Here is a 15369-nt window from a genome sequence, read left to right as displayed (position 1 = left end):
ATTGGGCCTGACTTCCCACTGCATAAATCCATTTCAGTGATTTCAGTGGAGCTACACTAATGTAAAATTGATAGTAATGCAGTAGCAAATCAGTCTAGATGAAGCTCTTTTGAAAAAAAACCCACCCTTTTTCAAAAGAACCCATACTCCTCATTTTTCAGGTTACATCTCTAACCGAAACACAAGCAATTCAGGTGCAATTTTAGGAACAGCCTAATAGGATGACTGCTTGGTCTGCTGCAGTCTAATGCATGCCACGCTACCAGGTTACACCTGATGTGCAGCTACTTGGTTTAGTTCTGTGATATCAGGTTTGCTACCATTGATCCAGTTGACCCTTGCTGTGAAGTCAGCTTTGCATTTTTCCTGCCACTAGTTCAGGCTGGTCATGGTCCAGTCTTGCAAAAACACACAAGATTTAGAATATTTGGGTAGGGAACACACAGCAGATAGGACATTGCACATAATCTCTGCCTAGGATAAGATTTCTGGTCTGTAGGACTGGGCTGCCTTCCCTTGTTCAATTCAAATCATATTCCAATGGCAAGAGCTGCCTTTTTCTCTAAACCTTCTAGCTGTGCCTTGCCATCTTCCACCAAAAATCTAGGTTTCCAAATGCTCATTTCCATCTGTGAATTATTCAGCCAAAAAGGAATCTCATTTTTATTCAGTCACCTGCAGTGAAGCATACTTGGATCTCAGATAAGTTCAAGCACCTTTTGTCCGCCAGATGCTTTAGTAGATCCTCAAAGCAGCACTGCAGCCATCTTAGAGCTCCTGATGGAAAAATGATATAGTTAGGCAACAGATTGGACTGGTGCAATAAATGGTGCAGTGAATGCAAAACTGTGGGAAACAGCCAAACTCCATCTTCAACTAGGCCATTAAGGCACCTATAATTATATGGTGTGTTCAGCTACAGATGACAGGAGCAAAAAGCATTCAAATGCACATACATACTTTATAATAATGTTTTGGTTTCAAAATTGGCTCACGTTCTCTTTCTCTCTCTGTCTATATAATATATTGGCATTCTTTTCTTTTCTTTTCTGCCTTGGGGAACTCTGTGTCTCTAACCACGTGCATAACAATTTTCACTGAAACTGAAATGCGTGCACACTTTGCTGCTTGTCATGGAGTTGATTATATTCTTTCTGTTCATACCTGACTGTTTACTTTGCTTTTTCATGCACTAATACAGTCTTGTCCTCTAACCCCATATCTAAACACATTTATTTGTTTTTAAATCTGCAACTGAATGAGTGCTACTGTCAATTTTATAATAGAATCTCTACCCTACAGGCCAATTTTTGCTCTAGATAGTTACCTTTTATCTTAAGATTTTCTGTAGTTATCTTTGTAGTATTTAAATGAATGAACTTACTTTGTATTTACAGATTCCCTTCAGTATTTCTGGCAATGTAATATTGCAATGTTGCTATTTTAAAATTTACATTTTTCTTACTAATTAAACTATTGTCACCCTTTCTGGTAAGCATGTGTGCCCTACTAATGTTCCTTTACCAGCCTAAAGTATCTTTCTTCAATTGCTATGCCTGTATTCACAAGTCAATCTTCATTATTGCTCAGCTATAACTGATTCTGTGGAGTCCCCAGCTTCATATCAAACTCCCTTGTGAATCTGCTTCCTTTTTCTTTTACTATACAAATCATTACCTTTTTAAATATAGAGATATGTAGGTATATACATATTCAAGTAATAATACTCCTATCAGGAAACCAAATACACTATCTACAGAACAAGTGCAGTATAAACAATAGCAAGCTGAACCTTCAATTCCCACAAACTGTTTGACTGTGATAGGGATTCAATACAGATGTGCAATGACCACCTGTGTGGACAAGTCAGTAGTTATTGTTTATCATGATAAAAACTGGGAGAACAATTTGCAACAGTTTGTTTTAATGATTTCAGCCTTTTTTTCTTTTCTTTCTAAATTTGTTCACTAAAGAAAATTAATCAAATGTTTCATGTGAACAGATTTTAGACTAAGGCTTACGCACAGACTCCTTGCTGAGAGTATTTTTCAACTACATGTGATTTGATAGTAAAACTTAGTGATTGGCCATGTAGGCCAGATGGTGTTGCTTTGTGTTTCCTATCTGGAATAAATGATCTAACATTTATAAACTATACTTGTCAATTTGGTTTTGCCATAAATTGAATTGAATTTCACAAATAGATGTTGGTGATGGCCCTGAAATAGGCTCCTTGCGAGAGCTCATTCAAATTATGCCAAAGTACAATTGTTAGTCTTTAAGGTGCCACTGAACTCCTTGCTGTTTTCATTCACCCAGATAATCTTAAAAACTAGTAAAGGGTGATGCAAACTTGTTCTGAGCAAAACACTGTTTAGAACTCGGCCACTGTTTGTGAATAATTTTTCTCACTATTCACTCTGACGTGATCCTGATACAAGGTGATCTGGTGTCAGGACGAACGTTGGGACATTCCTTCTTCAGACTGTTAAAGTTTGGGCTTCCATTGTCTTCAGTTGATTTTGGATTGTGCCCTAGATGTCATTCTTAACAGAGCAGGGGACCTCATGTGCCTTCTGAGTAAGTCTCAGAGAAACTGTTATGTTCAGTCCTGCAGGAGCAAGGAAAAGTGCTGCAGGGCAGATCAACAGCAGGAGGGAGGTGTCAAGGAGAACATGGAGGAAAATGGCAACCCCAGAGTAAGGTCATCAGAACCTCTATAGTCAAATCATTTGAGAGTTTAACTCAGAACTCACACTACAGCCAGCTATAAGCAAGAGTGAGAGCTTGAAATTCAATTACTATCTAGCCATCTTCTCAGGCACTGGGATCAAAGGGGAATGCAATTCTCAATTACTTGTTTCAGCTGTGCACTTATGAATCTAAACTTCAAGACTAATTTTCACCAAACACCATTGAGCTTTAAAGTCAGAGAATGAAGGAAGCCTACAAAACAAATGAAAAGAACCTCACAACTGAGAGACAAGGTAGGTGAGAATTTTTTTTATTGGAGCAACTTCAGTTGAAAAGAGACAAGCTTTGGAGAGTACATTGAACTCTTCTTGTGGTCAGATGTAAGCTTGAAAACCTATATTTTTCGCCACAGAACTTGATCCAATACAAATATTCTCAACCACCTGGTATCTCTAATATACTGGTATCAACACAACAACAACAGTGCTGCAGACCATAAGTGAAAGTCCATGTTGCCCACTGGATGGGACCCTTAGCTGGGACTCAGGAGATTTAGGATCTATTACTGACTATACCACTGTCCAATTGAATGACCTGAGACAAAGCACCTCTCTACCTTTTTTCTTCTTCCACCTTTTTTCTGTTTTTCTTTAGATAGTACACTCTTTGGGGCCAGCACTGTCTCTTACTATGTGTCTGTACAATGCCTAGCACAATGAGGTTCCAATCTCATTTGGAGCATGTAGATATTGATGTGTTATAAAAATAACTGATAAGAATCAATGAAAACACTTGAAGTGGTTAGCAATTTATGTGGCCTTTGATCTGAGATTATCATTTTTCTCCTGGATGTTATCTGAAACCAGCAGGTATGTTGTTTTTCTAGCTTAGCTGAAATTATTCCAGTGAACTGCTGGCATTTGAATTATCCATGAGGGTCCTGACTATCGTACAGTTTGTGCCAAGGGGAAAAAGTTGCACATTGGAATGCAATAAGGTCAAACAGGAGAGACTACAAATTCTACAGCTGTTTTCTGGAACATTCTGTGCATCTCCATTTTCGGAGGCAATTCAAAGTTCTCCTTTGGGAACAGGCAGAAAAGAGAGCACTTTACTTACATCAAACACAGATTCCTAAAAGGCATTCACAGTATGGAGCAGCTATTGAAGCATTTGTTGTAGATGCACCATAAATGGAAAGTTATATTGAATACCAGCTGAGTAGTTTCAATATATAAAGTAGATGAGCTTGTGGAGGAACACTCTTTCCCCTCAGAAAGGAGATGAGATTATATAGCTCTACCACATATAGCATAGATTGTAGTGCTTCTCCCTGTTGCTACTATAATACATCTCTTCCTGGCAAACAAGGAGAATGAGGCCTGGGCCCTGATAGACATATAACCTTCGCTTTTAGGCAAAAGGTCTATAATTGTTCCCACCAAATTAGGGCAGAGTTCTTTTCAAGAATCAAGCACCAAATGACCAACCACATCTCCTATTATAATCTGAGCAAATCTAAAGCTTAATACAAAACTCCATCATAGTCATCAGAAAGATTCCCATTGATGTCAATGGACTTTGGATCTGGTCCATGCTGAATGGAGGGTGGGATTTTTAAAAGCATTCAGTAATAGCCTGACTCTTGATTGCAGTGAAGACAGTGGTAAAATTGACTTCAGAGGGAGCAGAGTGAGGCAAATGCTCAGTGCTTTTGAAAACCCTACCTGAAGTTTCTTTTTCACTAATGTGGAAAGTGGCTTAACCATACTTCTGTATAAATTGCCTCACTGAACCAAGGCCAAACTCTTTGATTTTCTTGAGGCAATAAATGTATTTAAAATGTATCTTTAATAAGAATATATTGTAGAGTGTTAAAGAAGTGAATGTACAGTAAACCAGGGTTAAATTAACTTTGTTTTTCTTTAGCACAATTTAAAATTTCTGACAATTGGAAGGCAATTAGATGTCAAGCTAATTAAAGTAGCATATTTTATCCTTATATTAAAGTGAACCTTATGCTCTGAAGTAGTTTCCTATTCATTCAAAGCACTGAAATTGGGCCTGAAAGAAAGGCCTCACATCTGCCTCTTCAAGGTCTACTCCCCCTCTAAACTCATGAATAATCATTGTCACCAGCTTATCACTGTCAGATTAGGGGCTTAGTATTACATTTTATTTAAACCTGATCCAGATGGCTGCCAAGAGATTTTCAGGCAAATGAACTGTGAGGCAGACTATCATCAAGAAGCATTTTATTGTTCATGCATATGAGTGCATTCCAGGTCTCCAAAGTGCTTTACTGTACCGCTGACAAACACTTTTTTTTCACCTTGGCGCCTATCAACTTGATCTTCATCAGCAGTTTGTCGATATCACTTTTTACAAAGCTAAATAAGTACAGTCTATGACCCATCCTTCATCAGCTATTTAATTTAGAGTTGAATGTACCGACTCATTCAATTAGCAAACTAAATAATAGAAGCATGAAGTTTTAGGAGTGGTGACTTAGTGCGACCTGACATTGTACAAAAATTGTCCACCCAGCAGAAATAGTAAAAGGACTGTTTGCTTCACTATTTTTTTACTGTTACTCTGCAGTATTATTATCACCTATAATAATCTCACAGTAAATGCCTCACCCATCACAAGAAAACTAAAAGGTATATCCTCTAACTATTGACATAAAATAATGTTATCACCTGTATTTGCAAGTCTTTAATTCCAATACAGAACAATAAAATAGTATGCACAACTGGGTTCTTTTTGAACTTGGTTAAAGCAAAAAAAACAAAAAAACAAAAAAAAACCCTGTTATTCTCAGAAAGCAATTGAAACCCAATAGGCTATCTTGGAATTCTTGTGATTATGACTCTGTTTGTGTGAAGTGTTTGTTCTTTGATGCCTGTGTTAATGTTATTTTTATTTGATATACTATTATGGCAAAAGCTTGTACATTACTATGGTAAAGGCTTCTTGTGTTAGTCTGAGAGATACATACGATAAGATATCTTGTATGGAGTCACTTTATTTTTGCTGGGATTTGTGATGGAGTAGGAACCCTACATTAGCTCTATAAGGGTTAACTGGAGCTAGAAAGATCAATAAAGGCCTAAGGTTGTCTCTGGAAGGTGAGCTAGCAACAAAGGAAGATGAAGCTCAGCAGGGAAGGATCTGGGTGGTGAATAGAAATGAAAGAAGCCAGATGAGAAGGAGGTTCCAAAGTTAATAGGAATTGTCATGATGAAAGCACCAAACAAAAATAGAAGGAAACTTGATAGTAAACTATAACACACAATGTTAGAATTGATTTAAAATGTGCAGGCAGAACATGAAAGACAAGGAAGAGATAAACTTAAAAAAAACATTGAATCATCTAAGCAGGGTCTGAGGGAATTCTTTTCTTACACCTAGTTGGAAGGGGGAAGCGATCCTGCCTGTGTCTATGTAAATATACTTTGCTCCCGCGTTGCTTAGATTTGTTAGATATTCATTAGATGGAATGGTATTTTGCTAATTGTAATCAACTTAATTTGTGACCCCAAATCAGCTGTGTTTATATTAAATCCAGGGATAGCTAAAATATGGCTACCATATTTTGTGGGAATACAGCAAAGTAGGACTGGGCTAAATCATTCCAAAGGAAAAGACTCATAGCAGAAAGAACCTTGCTAAGCAGGGGCTCGACTTTGAGTTTTATAAGAGTAGAGGGATGAGGGAAGTTCATTCTGGTCAGAAGGCTGCAACCCTCCATTTCTTGGGTTGGTTTGACCTGTTCCTCTACACTAGTCAAAGAGCTAAACAGACCTCATAAAGAGCCTCTTTTCTTAAGTAAATTGTGTTGGAGTTGTGTTTCTTCTGCCCTGCTTGCTAAGAGTGAAATCACTGGGAGCTGAAATTTGTTGAGATTGATGGGTAGGAGTTATAGCCAAGAGGTGGATGGCAGTGGATGGTGACTGGACAATGGAGAGATTCAAGGAGAGGCCAGCAGGATGGCATTGCAGTGATGCAACAAGCGGCCAGCATAGTGGTGGTGAAGAGGTTCAACAAGCAGTCAGCAGGGTGTCAACAGAGAGCAGGTGGCTGGCAAGTGACCAGCAGAGTGAATGAGATGCCTCTTTACCTCCACCCACTTAGGATTGGAGGTGAACTCTGTGGATGAACCTCTGAACTCTGGGTTCACTCTGATCAAGGGCACAACTGTGAGTCAGATACAGAGAAGCGTTGGGCATGTGAAGGGGACATTAGGATTGTGAGACTTAAGAACCTGAGGGTACATCTAGACTGCAGGCTAAAGTCGAGTTAAGCTATGCAACGTCAGTTATGTTAATTGCTTAGTTGAAGTCAAAATAGCTTAACTCGGCTTTTGGCGCTGTCTGCATAGCAGGAAGTTGAAGGAAGAACACTCTTCCGTCTACTTTCCTTTACTCCTTTTGAAATGAGGGTTACAGAAGTCAGAGTAAGAAGCCCGTTATTTTGAAATTATTCTGAAAAAACGGGCTTGCTGTCTAGATGCGCACTCTGTTATTTCAAAATAACATGAGTTACTTCGAAATAAGCATGCAATGTATACATAGCCTGGGAGGAAAAGGACATTGCCCAACCTACTTGGGGTGGAATTTTTACTCATGGTTTATGTTTATGAACCCTGTTTGAGGTGTTTTCCCAAATTAATGCCAACTTACTTCCCTCCCTTTTATTAAAAGTTTATTTTCTATGCTCAGACTCTCTGCTTGCAAGTGGGGAGGCCTTGCCTCTCCAAAGTGGCTAGGGAGGTGTGTGAATTTCCCAAGTTACTGGGTGGGGGCTTGAGCCAGTTCTGCATTGGATGGATAGAGAGGAATCCCTAGTTATTGAACCCAGCCTTGGCTGGTGCTGGCTCCACCTTGCAGCAGTTACAGATGTCTAATCTTTTAGTCATGGAAAAATTAGTTATGAATGGAAAGCTGCAAGTCCAAATGTGGATTTAAATATTAACTTAAGAGTAGAAAAACCAAAGTTTACCAGTATGTAGATGAAAAGTGGAATCAATACTGTCAAAAATAAACAGATGAGTCCCCAAAAGAAAAAAAAAACAGGAAGTGTAGGGATGACATTTTGAGTATTAAAGTTGAGATCAAGTACATCCAGAAAAATACCTGGTTTTGTAGCTGTCATGACAGTTGTATTAGTAGCAATTATATTAGCAATAAGTTGGCTCTGGGATGTATACCCAGCAGTCGTGGTCACTTTTTTGTATTCAAATTCAGACCTTATGGTAATAAAAAAGGCAGTCTTAGTAAGCAGAAGTGATTTAATCAATGAAATTGAATTCCTAATAACAGTGAGTACAGATGGAGACACATGTAGATGTGCTTGGATCCCAGCACATATTGGGTTTACAGGGAATGAAATGGCATAGGGCAGAGTGAGAGAAAATAGACTAAGTATTTTGGAATTATAACTGGCAATGGCAGTAGACTCTTCAGTTAAGTCTGCTTTTCCATTAATTAAGAAGAGTGCCATAGAGAGGAGAGGAGATTTGCAGTCACTTAGGGTACGTCTAGACTACATGGCTCTGTCGACGGAGCCATGTAGATTTGTTTGTTCGGCAAAGGGAAATGAATCCGCGATTTAAATTTAAATGGCTGTCCTGTTCTGCTGATCAGCTGTTTGTTGGCAGATCGGGGCAGTCTGGATGCTCCCTTGCAGACATTAAAGCCCTTTATCGACCTCCCTGGTAAACCTCATCCTACGAGGCATAACGGGGAGGTCGATAAAGTGCTTTCAGGTCGGCGCGGGAGCGTCCAGACTAGCACGCTGAGCCGACAAACAGCTGATCAGCTGTTTGTTGGCTCAGTGTGGCAGCCATTTAAATTTAAATGAAGCCGTGATTATTTAAATTGCGGCTTCATTTCCCTTTGCCGATCAGCCTAATCTACATGGCTCCATTAATGGAGCCATGTAGTTTAGACACACCCTTAGTGGTTGCTGCAGGGTGAAGAGCTGCCTAGAGAAAGGCACGTGGGTAATATATCCAGAGAGGAGCAGTGGGAAAAAGTTCTGAAGGAAGGCCATCATAGGAAGAAGTCCAGGGAGGTATTGATAAATCTTAGGGAACAGAACTTAACCTCGTGCTATGGGTTCCTAACTAGTAACCCAGAAAAGACAATGAGGTTCCTCTTTTCACAACTAGGAAAGGTGCTGCTGCAATACCTGGACACAAGAGGAAGAAGGACTACTGAATTTGTGTCTGGGCCTACCTGGAGAAAGCCCTGGGAGACATTGTTCCTCAGAAGAATGAGAAAGCAACCTGGCAGAGCTTGGGAAGTTGTGAACAGTTCTGATTATTTTGAGTATAGTTTATTGAATTGCAGGTTGACCTCAGAAGGGGTGGGACAGAATGAGACACAAGAAGAGAGACCACCTGTGAGCTGATGTAGCTGTTGGAAGGTGGTGATAGATGAGGAAAAACTATTATGCCATCCCCAACCACAAGAGGACACACCAGTGAGTCGGTCATTTCATTGAACTATAGAATGAGATTTTTCAAAGCATTGTTGAAGTTTTTTGTCAAAACAAAGTAGAGAGATGGAAAAGATTAGAAGAAACATTTGGACAGGTCTAAAAGTAACATGGCTGGAAGACCCAGTCTTAGGAAGAGGCAGACCACTACAGAGCCAGAGTGGGTGCCAAAAGCAGGATGAGAGATGCTATACAAAGTTTGCTGTAGCAAACTTTGGAGTATCAGCTTCCGGGACTCTTCCACACAATTGTATCAGTAGCCTTCAATCCATATACTTGCAATGCAGGCCTTTAAGCCCCATTTCAGAAAACCATCTCTATTTCTGAAAGGGTTTATGTTGTACAGAAGCCAAAGGGCACATGCTTCAGTGCTTCTCTGAACCCCCCTATCATGGTAAGTCTTTCTGCAATGCACTGTTTATTTCTGCAGGTTGGGATCCTAGACACAGGAACATGCTTGGGTAGAAGTGAGCCCATATCAAGAGTAAAATATAACAAAAATGACCGAACCCAACAAATGTTGCCATCTTCTCTTAGAAGGTTTATGGATCTGTTCTCTTCTTAGTTCCCTGTAATGTACACAGGTAACTCCTGACAATGTCAATGGGAGTTACACATGCTCAGGAGATTTAATAGCTCCTAAGTCATGTGGGACTCTCATTGCTTGTCCTCCCTTCTTATGGCTGAGGGATCATATTCTGAAGTTTTGCCATGTCATTGGATCAGCAGTAGACCCTGGTGCTCTGATTCAAAGTTCAACTGATGCCAGATGGTGCTTTTCTATTATTTTCAGTGGGTTTTGGCTATTTGAGCAGCACTCGAGGGGTGTGTCTAGACTACATGGCTCCGTCGACAGAGCCATGTAGATGAGTTTACTCGGCAAAGGGAAATGAAGCAGCGATTTAAATAATCGCCGCTTCATTTACATCAAAATGGCTGCCGCACTGTGCCGATCAGCTGATTGTCAGCACAGCGTTGTAGTCTAGACGGAGATCAGCCGACCCCAGAACCATTTGTCGTCAGATCCTGGAAATGAAGTGGCAGTTATTTAAATTGCTGCTTCATTTCTCTTTACTGAGTAAACTCATCTACATGGCTCCGTCGACGGAGCCATGTACTCTAGACACACCCTAGGTGCACTTTGACAGATGCAACTGGAACATGAGACACAGCACACACTTTTACACCTTTGGTTAAAAAGTCTTCCAAGTTTAAAAGCTGGCAACAACTCATATGGCAGACAATATATATATATATATATATATATATATATATATATATATATATATATATATATATTTATTTAGCAGAAGCCTGATTGTGCCCATTAAGTTGGTGATGGGGAAAAAAAGCCCATAAAAGGTAACAATGTCACTCAGCCAGCAAGGAATGAAATGCTTATAAATGTGAGAATCTGCAAGGTTTTATTAATACATTAACTATCGCATGAAGTATGTAGTTTAAAACAATAAGCAATGGCATAAAGCTTGGCCCAAAGAGCTAGCAATATAATGTGTTGGACCAGCAAACATTTACATACATGTTTAACTTTACATGCATGTGTTGACCTGTTGCCTTTCATGGGGCTATTTGCATGCATAAATGAAGTATTTCCATAAGCATTTACAAGACAAACAAAGGATGAGAAGAGAAACAGAGTGTTTAGGTCTATATCATATGCAGAGCTGGGATTAGAACCCAGACTGACTCCCAGTCCAGCAGCCAATGAGATCATGCTGTCTACTGCTGGTAATATGGTTCACTGTGGATAGCAAAGGTCAGTTCATCCACATACTGTTTCCTCAGCAAGGTATATGTTACAGATGACAACATGTAAAGGTCATAGAAACAAAAACAGAGAAAATCAGGAGAAGGGCAAAGATTACAATAACACTAGATGGCCACACAGTAAGTTGTATTATTGGCATGGTGGTTCTGTGACATTAGTGTCATTGTTCTTTTCTACTGTCACATCCCATAGTAAACATGGCATAAGTTGATTTTAGCAAGGATTTGCATTAGCAGAAGGAAATGACTGACAGAACAGAATGAGGGAAACAGTTCCATGCATAGCACTTCACATGGAAAATGCCATGGAGATTGGAATGGTGCTCAGAAACCCTTTGCATAAGAACTCAAAATAAGGGGGCATTAAGAATGTGGAAAGTCTAAAGAAGATGTGATAGAGCCTTCCATGGGCATGTGGGCTAGTGGCTAGATCAGGCAAGAGGGGCAACTAGGGGGCCCAGATTCTTCCTCTCCACCAGCTCCTAACTCCAGGTCCTTTGTAGTTCAGCCCCTAAACAGGGGGGATGGATCACCTTCTAGCAGAAGGGTCAAGACTATTTTCCCTGGGATACTTCCTACAAGTGTCTTTATTTTGGGAAATAGCTCCACTGGTTCAGTTGCCCTGCAGTTGGGGCTAATCTACAGATTCACCTGGGCAGGAGGAGGCTCACTTGCCTCAAGAGGCTGTGGTGTCTGGCAGGGCAGTGATCCATTTCTTCAGACAAACAGAGGGCTCCTGCCTCTTTGCCATTGAGCCTGCCTCCTTTCCCAGCCCTTTGTCTTCACTGGTTGCAGGTAGCGTGGTACGGGTCTAGTTGAACTCTTTAACCCCTGCTGTGCCAGGTGACCATTTTGCCATTCCCTCACAAATATGTTAGGATTGTTAAGTTTCATGTATTAGTTTATTAAGAACTCTCTAGAGTGTTTCCCAAAATTAAAATAAACGAAACTTATCACATACATATACTCGGGCCCCTGTTCAGGAAAGCATCCTCACTCAGGACAGAACTGGAGCATTTGCTTAAGTTTCATTGAAGTCTATGGGACTAAATATGTAGGTGTATGTGTTCTACACCGTGGTGCGCTCATATCATTCATATGCTGCACGTACCTTATTTTCCACTAGAAAATAACTTCTGCCAAAAAATTGCTACAATTCCTTTAACCCACAAGAGGGTATTGTGACACAATAACAAAGCAGCCAATCTCAGCTCCTGGCCAACCCCAGCTTCCATAGAAAAGAGAGAGAGAGCCTGCAGCGCCTTCTTCATAGTGCCAGTTTGGCCAGGTCAGGAGGGGCACATGGATTGCTGGGGGGGTAGGAGGTCACAAACAAGGGCTAGTTGGGCAGGACAGAATGAAGCAGGGACTGAATGGAAGTACAGATGTAGGGCCACAAGGTAGAGGGCTTCAGAGAGAGATGGAGATAGGGCCACAAGGGGAAAGGAGGGTGACTGAGTAAGGGCACAGAGGCACGTGGGGGCAGAAGTAGATGTGTCTTGCTGAATGAGAGTCCCGGCACTTTTTATTCCCGGCTTGACAAAGCCCTGGCTGGGATGATTTAGTTGGGATTGGTCCTGCTATGGCTGGACTCGATGACCTCCTGAGGTCTCTTCCAGCCCTTGGATTCTATGATTCTATGAGAGAGACTAGGGTCCAGCCAGGCTCTACATGGGGAAAGCTCCCTAGCAATCCCTCTCTACCCACCCAAAAAACCTGTTCCATGTTTTCTCCACCCGTACTCAACTACTCTCCAAGTTCATGCCCTGGCTCTTTCCTAGCAATTACTTCATGCTCTTAGCTCCTCCATTACTGCTGACTTTCTCCAAGCCTTCTTATTCTGACTCCTGTAGTCCTCATTTCACAATGAGTAATGGAAGTTTTCTTCCTTCAACTTCGTGCTGTGCTGACAGCACCAAAAGCTGAATTCAGCTATTTCAACTTCAGCTACGCAATTGGTGTAGCTGAAGTTGTGTAGCTTAATTTGACTTTTTCCCTGCTGTGTTGATGTGCCCCAGGTGTAGACTTTTTCACTGTAACCCCTACTCTCTAGAACAGCTTTTCTGCATTCCTCTACCTCATCACTGTACCATGACCTTTGAAATAAAATCTAAAAATATGGCTTTTCTCGCTGGCTTGTACTTCTGAAACTGTAAAGAGAAAATAGCTTAATGTCTGAATTATTTAATAGTGTAAAGTATTTTAGACAGTATAACCCACTTTACATTTTAACCAAATTTTCCACCTGTACTGTCCTTGTTTCAGCTGTTCTTGAGGTAGTACCAAGAAAATCTTTAGTATGAACATTATGCTGATTGAAAATAGTGCATCAAAATTGTTTTTGATGGAAAATTGGGTTTTCAACAAAACATTTTTTCATGAGAAAAATCTGCTTTCCACAGAAAATTTTGCTTTTTTATAAAAAAAAATAAAATCAATTGTGATTGGGAAAGTTTGACTCATGAGAGTTATAGCTATGTTTGCCTCTTGTCCCCATTCCTCTCTAGGGCTGTGTCCAGACTCAGGGGTTTTTTTCAGGAAAAGTAGCCTTTTTCCGAAAAAACTTCACCTGCGTCTAGACTGCGTCTAGAAATTAAATCGAAAGAATGCGGCTTTTCTTTCGACGGTGGTAAACCTAATTCCACGAGGAAGAACGCCTTCTTTCGAAAGTGCTCTTTCGAAAGAAGGCGTTCTTGAAAGCAAACAGGCTTTTTAGAAAGAGAGCATCCAGACTCACTGGGTGCTTTCTTTCGAAAAAGCGGCTTGCTTTTTCGAAAGTTCCGCGTGCAGTCTAGACGCTCTCTTTCGAAAGAGGCTTGCAGTCTAGACATAGCCTAGGTTCTTTTGGCTCCCTGCATTTTTAGCACTAAATCAGTTAAATCTCCTATAACTCCCATTGATGTCAGTGAACCAGTAGTAGTGTAGTTAAGAACTTTTTGTAAAATTCCCTAGTTTGAAAAGGGCATAGATATGCTTAAAATCAAACCTAAGATCTTAATGATCCCAAATTTACGTATTCTAAAGTCATACCTAAAATTGAATCTGAGTTGTTGTTCAAAATCTAGATCCAGCTTGAATCCAATTCCAGTTTTAAAATACTATAAAGAAGATGAATTTTAATGTATGAAATAGGCTGCACTGCATTTTGTGTAAGGGGAATATTTAAAGCCACAGACATTGAGAGAAAGGAAGCTGGAATGAGTAATAACATGCTTCCAAATTAATCAGCTATATTCACAAATTAACTGAACTATTCATCATTTGATCTTTTCTAGATTTGTGAGTTAAACCACTTTCAAGGTTAGAACTCCTTTCACTTTTTATTAAGATATCCCTGGCCTTCAGAATTTTGACAGTCTGTGTGTTATATAACAAAGCTTCCATGATAGCTGGTTGTGCTAAACTTTGATAAACAGTGGAATACATGTGCCCTTAATTTTAAGTAATCATCTTGTGTTTCTGATTATTGCAAAGATCCAGTAATTTGGAAATGAAAGTAGCTCAAAAAGATTTTTGGGAAAATGTCTGCATAGAGCACTCAATATTGCAATCATTTTGGAGGCACAAATAGGAGAATGTGTATTGGTACAAAAATATTGTGCTGGAGAAAAAGAAAGATGACTTGTCTTAAATTTAAGATTAACTCTATCCCCTTAACTTGAGCCTTTAATCTGAAGAAAACCTTGGGGATTTGAGAGAGTTAACAGACCTGAATTTTTTATTTCTCTTTCTTTCCTTTCACTTGTTCATTTTCTATCACTGTGTCCCTTAAGATCCTGAGAGCAACGAATGAAATGATAGTGATTTATATGCTGTGATGCTATTCTACCACATAGGCAGCAGTACAGTTAAAAACCAAGGTGATTGCTTATGAAAGTAAAATTCTGAAAGTCAATAGTACTGAGTTGCACCTTCTGATGTGTCCACAGTATATCAACAGTTTATCTTACTACTGTGTAAACTTGTTGCATTTATTTAAAAGCTTGAGAGACCATGCATGCCATCTAGGTGCTCAATATTAGTAATGAATTTTGCCTATTGCTAATGATAAATGCACTAAAATCATTATTATACATGTTTTTTTTCAGATACATATAATGAAAAATAATAGCTTGTTGTTCTCCCTGCTTATTCTAAGTTCTTTGTTTAAAATAAATAGGCAACTTGCCATCTACTTAGGAAGTCACAAATAGTGGAGTGTTGTACTAGTCAATATTTTCATTAATGACTTGGAGATGAGATAGAAAGTTTGTTCATAAAATTTCCAGATGACACCAAGCTGGGAAGGGTTGTAAGCACTTTGGATATCAGGTTTAGAATTCAAAATGTCCACGATATCTTGGAAAATGCATATAAGGAATGATGGAATTTCAATAAAGACAA

This window comes from Pelodiscus sinensis, chromosome 4, assembly GCF_052426305.1.
Source record: "Pelodiscus sinensis isolate ZL-2025 chromosome 4, ASM5242630v1, whole genome shotgun sequence".
NCBI lineage: Eukaryota > Metazoa > Chordata > Testudines > Trionychidae > Pelodiscus > Pelodiscus sinensis.
Note: the sequence above shows the minus strand (reverse complement) of the source record.